Raw genomic sequence first — 9,208 nt, forward strand, 5'->3', positions numbered from 1 at the left:
GAAAATACATTTCTTTAAGAAATGCTTTGATAAATTATTATCATATTTTGTTTTGGGAACAAATTCCGCAACCGTTTTCTTTGAAAGATTTCTCTGATTTTTAAAAACGAAGCATAAACAAATCGGTATTTTCTGGCCGTGAAATTGGGGATGTCACACAATGCTTCTTTATTTTCTTTGATGACGATTTTTGAGTTTTCCATTGTCATCTAGTAACCTCACCCCATATAAAAGTAAATCAGGCCACCACACATAGAAAGTAAAAAAGATCACAAAAAAGAGGGGGGGGGGGGGGGGATATATGAAGAAATATAGAAGTTTATATTGTATAGTTACGCCTTCCTTCATTCCTTCCTATATGCAATAGAACAACAAAAAGTATGTTAAACGTTTGAAAATAAGTATGAATTCAATGCAATCAGCTTCGAAACATGAAAATCCATTAGCCAACCGAAAAAACTGTTACAATATCCCCAAAATATACATTTTCATTGGATTAAATGTTCGCTTTAACAAAATAAAGACTAAACATAAAGGCATGGTGGAATATATTATAATATATCATAGTGGTAAATGCAAAGATTAGCAATATACATGATTAATTGGAGGCTACATTGCACTGAATATCCTTAACACAATAAGCACAATTTTGAAAACATATTGTTTGTCAAAAGAAAATAGAATATAGAATCTTACTTGGAACAATAGACCTCTTTATTGCATCTACATATCACTACAATACCACTATATCTCTTACTATTAATCACATCTTTTCCTCCTCCAACATATACCCACAATTATGCATCATCTAATATGAATATAGGATATTAATAACAATTTGAAATATTTTTCAACATGGTATAATTAAAAAAAATCTATACCTCAAGAAGTCGTTGCCTTATTGATATGTCAAAATTATATGCCACTTCAAAGCATTATGAACTTGTTCCCGTGTAAACAACATATTATTTTCATCAAAGAAAGAAAATAAAATGACCGATTCAAATTATTAGTAGCTTGAAACTAATTTCCATTGAGAGAGAGAGAGAGAAAGAGACTTACCTTTTTGAAGGTTTGGCAGATAAACAATGTCTTCTTTAGCAGTCATAGAGCACCAAACATTTACCATGATCTTGATTCTATTTGATACAAGCTAAAGAGTAAAACAAAAATCAACATTTATAAGAGTATGGATTGTAAAAATGCAATAAGCTTCAATTGCAACACCAAAAACCCCAAATAGTGAAGGGTTTAAGGAGAATGGTGGGGAAAGTGGGTATTAGAAAGAAGAATATGGGGAAGAGAAGTTATGGTGATTGAAGAAAACATGGAGTTGAACGGTGAATCCCAAATCCAATAAATGACACACAATGAACTACAGAAATAAAATTACACTGGGTTGTTCTTCTTCTAGGTTATTCATGCCAAAAATATTGTTAAATCCCAATTGCAGTAAACGTCACATAATGAACTAATCATTATCTGTCACACCCCTGACCGTCGGCAGAAACGTTGAGGTGCGTGACGTAAATTAGTAATCATAGTTATTAAACATAAATTGAAGTGTACATATATAATATTTTATTATTACATAAATAGAAATTACATTGACAATGGCTATTGATAAATTGTGACACATGCCTATCTGTCGTTTACAAAGATATAATATAAATAACGTAGAGTCTTTTGAGCGAACACTTCGACTTGCTAAATAACCAGAGAATACATGAATTAAAACACGAAAACAAAATTGTTGGTGAGTTCTACAGGTTTTGAAACAAAGTATTTTATAACCAAAATTGTTTTATAAAATTTAGCAAGTTGACCAGCTTTTATAAATATTTACTTTTCTATCAAAAGTATAAAATAATTGAATTATAAAAATGTGTTTGGACTCATTCATAAATACCATTTATTCAAATCCAAATGTACAAAAGATGGAAAAAATACCTATAAGTACTTCAGACTTATAATAAAACTGCATTGTTATATAAAGATTTTGAATATAAATTTATATAAAAATAAGATATGTTACCCTTTGTGAGAACATAAAGAAACCAACTTTACTCTTGAAAGCTTTACTCTTGAAACCTGGTACAAGATTTTGTATGATTTATGTGAAAAGCTAATAAGTCTCGAATTTATAAACTTTGTAAAATTGTGTCGTGACAATAATTAAGTGTTATCCGACTTAACTGGGGAACCAACACTTATCCTATAGGGAAAACTTCTCCCACGTAAATATTGTGTTTTCGTATAAAAACAAATGGTTTATATAAATAACTTGTTTATGTAAGTCAATAAACCTCATTGAGTCATGTCATGATATTAATTAAGTTTTATATTACTTTATTTTTGGTATTGATACTTATCGTTTTGAGTCAGAAACTATCTCACTAAATAGTTTCTATCTCACTAAATAGAGTATCTTTCAACTAGTATAAGTGAAGATAAACCCTGTATAAACCCAATATCCATTCTATATGGTAACGAAACAAAAAATGAGATTTTGTAATGAACTTATAACTGAACTCGTGATACTACACTTTTTGCACCGACATCATCATAGGGCATGCTAAAGACATTCACCTCGTTGTAGCTAGCAACTCCTAGGCGGATAGTCGAACCGTATAAGATCAATAGTATTAAAATTATACTTGTTGTTAGTCATTCTTTGAGGATTAAAGGTTATGAAAATATGGAGTTTTTCCACTAAGAGACATAGTCTTAATATACTCAACAACATAACTCAAATGGCTTAGGAAATCAACCTAACTCATATGGCTCTAGAAACAACGTGACACCTATAGGGAGACCCTGGAATGTTGAATCCTAACAATGTGTTTAGGCATCCTAGTCCTAAACTTCCCGTTATAATATTGTTGAATCTTTATGATATTATTGTTTAAGAATAATATTTTATTGACGTCTTTTAGTATTGAGATACGTAAGACTTAATGGATTTCCAAATTTCTATTGTCTGTTATGAAGAAATTTGGGCAGCATAACGGTTGCTTTTATGATATTCTCCAGGTTTCAACTAGCATGAAACCAACACTTTCCATGATATTTATAATTCACATGATTATTACTATACAATATTTCGCAAATAACGTCTAGTTAGTCGTGAAGTCGATCATGTTATTTATTACAATAAAAATTCACAACTTAGTAACTTGAGATATATTTGCATAATTAATATAAAAATATATTAATACATTTTCCATTCATTGTTACACAACCTTATGTATTAAAAGTTAAATTTTGATAATTTTAACTAATAGTTACATAACTTCACAAACTTAGCATTTCCATAATTTATGACAATGTACTTTCCTTTTGTACGTGAATAATATTTTGGATCATTTTTATATATTTTCATACTTCCATGAAATACTTTAACTTATACATATGAATTCGTCATTTTTGCGGTTTACAATACCAACTTGTGTTATTATAGCAATTTTCATATAATTTTGTGATTTTTGATATTATTAATTAATATATCACAATGAGGTGTAATTATATCATTTATACCATTCTACTATAATTTTTGTGATTTATAACATTTTAGATTGCTATTTAATAAGTTTTTGAACAATAATAAATTATGATGTTATTATGTGTATAAAACATGACAATCATCAAAGCTTTAATAGACATGCATGTATTCTCCCCCAAATATTAAAACAGTAAAAGAAGGGTCGTATAACTCACATTCGATGCGTGATCTCGATCCTGGTTCGTTTTGGTGAAGCCTTTTGGTGAATAACCGTAAAATAAACATTCTTGAACTTTGAAACACTTTAGGGTTTGGGACTGATTTCTTAATGCTTTGTCAAATGAGGGTTCATTTTGTCATTTTTTTTAAAGAAATTTAAAAGGGATTAGGGTTTTTATGAAAAGAATTCTCATAGAGGGATCATTTTTGTTTAATGGTTCAAACTTTAAAGAAATTAGGGCTATTGCCCCGTCTCTTTTGTTTTGATCGGGTATAGGGAAGAATGAATGAAGGCGACGAACACAGAGAGGAAAAATAAAGGAAGCACGAACGCAGCGATTTGGTGGTGACGTTCGGTCCCTCGTGAGGAGGAGAGGAGAACTCCAATCTCCGACGACTCCCTCACGTGTTTCTGCACGTCGTTGGCAGCGAGGCGGTCCGATGGCGAAAACCACAAGATCGAAGGCGAGGCAGGAGGCGGCATAAGGGGGTGCGAAGGATCGCATTCGGTCGATCGATTCGCGAAGAGATTGTCTCTGGGATCGACGAGGCCGAAGAAATGAAGGTTAGAAGAAGCCGTGAAGCCCTCTTCCTGCCCTGATGGTGATGTGCGAAGGGGGAAAGGAACCGGTGGTTGATTGGTTCAAAGGAAGAGGAGAGTGCCGTTCTCTTGCGGGCCTTCCCCTTCGATTTGGGTCGTCTACTTCGCCTGATCAGGAAGGAAAGCAAACCGAAGGAATCGAAGAGCTGGTCTGATCGTTGTTTGTCCGACAGGTAATTGTATGGGGCTACTTCTGCAGCTCCATCGTGAGCAAATTAGGACAAAAAAAAAAACAGTCGATTTAGCAAATTAGGACAAAAAATCAACAGATATTTTGAAGAAAAGAATAAGGAATCGAAATAAACAAAGACAAAGTTCATTAAAATGACTTAGGGCAAAAAAGAAGAAATCGTGAGATGCAGTAAATGAGGTGAAACTTTGAATGATTGAATGCAGCCTTAAGGACTATATTTCCTCAGATTGCTATAGGATTTAGTTGTACCCATGTGATCAATTTTGAGAGATTTGAAGGTATTTCTGTTTATCAAAATTTAATGAATATTTTTATTACTTTAATGACTTAAATGATTGTTATAATTGTTTAGAAAAGCAATTATATCAAAACACTCTAATACTAAGTTTTTTTTTTTTTTTTTTGAAAGGACACCGGAGCAATCAGAGTAGTAAATAAATGCATAAACACACTATGCACACATAAATATTAACTATCAAAATATATTAATTTCATCATGCTTTATTCGATACTATATGCATACTACAAAGCGTTCCACCTGAACCCCAAGGTTTAGCAAACGCCCATGATGGATTAGGGAATGATACATTCACTGGAGATATATAAAATCCATCCGATCTTAATATCCAATAACAATAAACAACACGAAATCCAATCCCTCCAAACCTATCGCACGTTCTTCGCGCTAGTTTAGCAAAAGCTTCCAAGCAATCATATGACTGACCCCACCAAAACTCAACATCAAATGTTGTGGTGCTATCAAGTCTATCACAAAATGACCAATAATAATAACCGTTTGAAGTGACATTATGTTTACCGAGATCATCGTCTTTTGATCTAACATGCATAATAATATTATCAGGAGTACCATTAATAATATACATCTTCCATTGTGGAGTAAAAAAGCAAGAATTTGTGATGGAAGAGAATGAAAATGCTAGGACGAGACAAATCAAGAGGCTACGCATTGTATATGACAAGTTTAAAAGAAACATAATTTTATAAATTGTAATAGTTGGTTTTTTATAGAAAGTTGGGTTCTCAATCTATCTCATGAGAGGATGTACTGCACCATGCTAATATTTAAGATGCATTAACTGCTAGTAATGTAAGATAGTAAATTGCACAAATCATCCCCGTGGTTTAGCATAATATTTGACTTTCACCCATAGCTATTTTTTCACTCAAACTGTTCCTAAGTTAATCTTTGTTCTGTCGATATTTAAGACCCATTAACTGTTAGGGTTCTTGGAGTTTGACAGTTCCTAAGTTAATGTGATCCGGTGCTACAGTTGAAATAAAACCAATCTTAGGGATCCTCTGAATAAAAAACTCTTTATAAGGATGATATCTATAGATTAGAACAAAGCATGGGAACAATTTATATAATTTGTATTGTATTTAAGATAAATTGATTGAGAAAAATAAGAATATTTATTGTAACATTTTAAAAAATAAAAAATATTATATGTTTATGTTGTTTATTAGTTTATTTATCTTATCAAATATACCTTAAAGACACATATACAAAATATAAATTATGAGAAATATTACCGTAATTAAATATGAAATATATTAATTATAAAGAATATTACTCATTGAAAAATGTAAAATGTGTTAATTATGAAGAATATTCTGTATAATTAACGTATTTCATATTTAATTATGATAATATTCTTTATAATTAACATTTCTTATACATGTCTTATGGCACATGTTAGAAAATCCTATATATTTATACAAAAGTATTTGCTGATGTAAATCAATATTCATTTGCAAAATATAACATTAGGGCCGACCCTGACGTTGGGTAACCCGAGCGACCGCCATGGCCCACGTCTCCAAGTGGGCCAAAATTTATGGTCTATGTATACATATAAACAATTATGTACACAAATCTTGGGGGCCCAATTTCCCGATTCCCAATTTAGCTCAAACTCAAATTTTCCCAACAATAAAGAAATTGGCCTGTTCAATGATAGATGAACGCGCATATGGAATGGTCAAGAACGAATGAAGCTCCAAAGCGGGAATTAAAAAGCGTTGTGAATAGAATCGACATCATCAATAATGGTAACTGAATCGTCATATACATCAGGCGGGAACTCGTGCATCGTCGATGTCATGATGTCACCTTCTCCGTGACATCAGAACTAAGAAATATATTCAAATATAGCTTCTAGAATTGCCATCCTCACTTGCTTGAGTCGTCATTTACTCTTCTCTCTTACACTTACAATTGACCACTCTGTGCTTCCCACTTTGGTTTTTCTCAGACTCTACTCCTCACGCTCGTTTCTCTCAAACTTTCTCACAATCCGCCATTCGTCTTCCACCTCTCAATGTTGATTCTTGACCACACCATCTGCTTTTGAATTTATGTTGATTCGAGAATCGTTAGGACTTATCTAGATAACTTTAAGGTATGGTTTTTGTGTCTGAAAGCTTATAGATTTGTATATCGATTTTTTATTTTATACTTTTTGAATGTGATTTTTTTTATCAATCTAAGTTTGTATATCATATTTCTTTTTCTAAAAGATTATAATCTTTGTTTCTGATTTTTGTTTATATATCAAATCTCTAAAGTTGATTAAGGTAAAATATTTTCTAATTTGTTCCAAATATTTTACAATATTATGATTTTTGTTTCTGATTTGTTTCTTTCAAAGTTTCAACTTCAAATATTAGATTTCTGAGTTGATATATAGAATTTTAGCTTATCATATTTTTTTGCTTTTATTTTATCACTCATTTTGTATGACTTTTGTTTATTGATTTTATTTTCTAGCTTACATTCAAATTTGGCCTCCACTAAGATAGAAATCAGGTGTACTAATTTCTTGAAATAGTCTATACTTATGGATAATAACATAGCTGTTAACTAGTGACTTGAAAATATAAATTTTTGACTCATGACTCGGCTCGAGACTCTACTCGTAAGAGTCATGATATTTACAAAAAGTATATATAAATATAAATACATATATAAAACATAATATTCATTGAAAATTAATGAACATCTATTATATTTTGTGTGCTAAATTGTTTAAAAAAAAGTAGAGCAGGGGTTAATATTAACATGTGGTGAAAGTTAGAGTATAAATTTAGTATATGTGTTGATATATAAAGAAAAATGTATTTAGGGTTATAGCATCATCTTTTCTACAGGTCTTCACTCTTGACGCACTCTCTCCTAACTTTCTCTTTCTACAAGTTCTTCTGTTCATGGGTTCAAATTTGAAGATCTTAAGCTCTACACTCTTAGTTTTTTTTTTTTTTTTTTTTCCTAGTAGCAGCTCTAATCCACACTCTTGCATACTCTTGCATTCTTAGTCTTCTCCCCCATGTTGTTAACAATTCTTAGACTGGTAGTCAAGAAAAAACATCGTTATTAATCGCTAGATAATTTGTTGTAACACCCCCAAACCGGAACGACAGAAACGTTCAGGGGTGGCTGACGTCATGCGTAGTATCACAACAATTGTATCATAGCAAGCATAGTAAACACAACCAGACATTGAATACATATGTGAAAATGGTTTACATTGTTTAATACATAGTTTTGTTCTTATCAAAAGTAAAATGGAAAGGTGCGACTCTAACGCTTCGACTTCTCCAAACTCCTGGAAATACATGTCTACCAATTCCCTGAGAATACAAGCAGTTTTGAAAGAATATCAGCATAAAGCTGGTGAGTTCATAAGCATTTAGTTTTGGTGGAAAGTGTTCTTTGATTCCTTTTGAAAAGTGTTCCTCAAAAAAATTCTATATTTTTTTTATGAAAAGAGTGTTTGAAAACCCGTTCATTCCATGACTTCCAGGTTCGTACAGAACATGTACAATCCAATGTGTCGTGGAATGAATATGAATATCCGTTGGTTGTAAAACAATCCGTTTTAAATAGCCGGTTTATCCCGGGAAAATCCTATATTTTCCCTAAAGGTTGATGGTTGATTATCCGTTTTAAACTGAGGTTTGCAAGTATCTACCATACTCGTGTTGATAAAAGCAATTTTCTTTTAAAAACCCTGGTTACACCCAGAGAGATATATTAGCCTTATTACATAAATAAAACTAAACAAAAGAAAACCGTGATGAACTAAGTCCTGAAGGTATTATTATTAATACCCTCCAGTAATTAAATCGGTTATTACTTTGAGGTTAGTTCACTTGATTGATTATTACAAAGTAAATCTCTGCTACCTAGGTTTTGAGTTTCATGACCATAACTGACTGGATATGGCCCGCAACGGTCTGTATCCTTAATGACTTTGTCACCGGCAGACCTGCCGGTCCGACTGTAGTTAGCAGTGAGGTGCGGGATTGTCAGTCCCGTATAGATTTATACACAACAGTTACACTCTCCCTACAAGAAACTCTGATCACGAGTGCTAGTTAGGGATGCAAGCGGATTGGGGATTCCCCGCTACCCGTGGGGACCCGACCCGAACGGGTCGGGGATTCCCTGTCTTAGCGGGTAACGGATCGGAGATGGGGATTAGATATCTTACCTGAAACGGGGACGGGGCGGGGACAGTTATAGTATTATCTGCCCCGTTTGAAACACGATATATATATATATATATATATATATATATATATATATATATATATATATATATATATATATATATATATATATATATATATATATATATATATATAATTTGTAATTAAAGTTAGGCACGGT

General features: G+C 32.2%; 1 long non-coding RNA gene across 1 annotated transcript; it reads right to left on the reverse strand.

Moving 5' to 3' along the window:
* Positions 1 to 564: 564 nt before the first annotated feature.
* On the reverse strand, positions 565 to 4,578 carry LOC122196995 (uncharacterized). The gene is made up of 3 exons (XR_006189762.1): positions 3,718 to 4,578; positions 882 to 1,153; positions 565 to 808 (listed from the first exon to the last, which is right to left on the reverse strand). It is a non-coding gene; the product is annotated as an uncharacterized LOC122196995 (long non-coding RNA).
* Between the last annotated feature and the right edge of the window lie 4,630 nt (positions 4,579 to 9,208).

This window comes from Lactuca sativa, chromosome 3 (genome assembly GCF_002870075.4).
Source record: "Lactuca sativa cultivar Salinas chromosome 3, Lsat_Salinas_v11, whole genome shotgun sequence".
Lineage (NCBI taxonomy): Eukaryota > Viridiplantae > Streptophyta > Magnoliopsida > Asterales > Asteraceae > Lactuca > Lactuca sativa.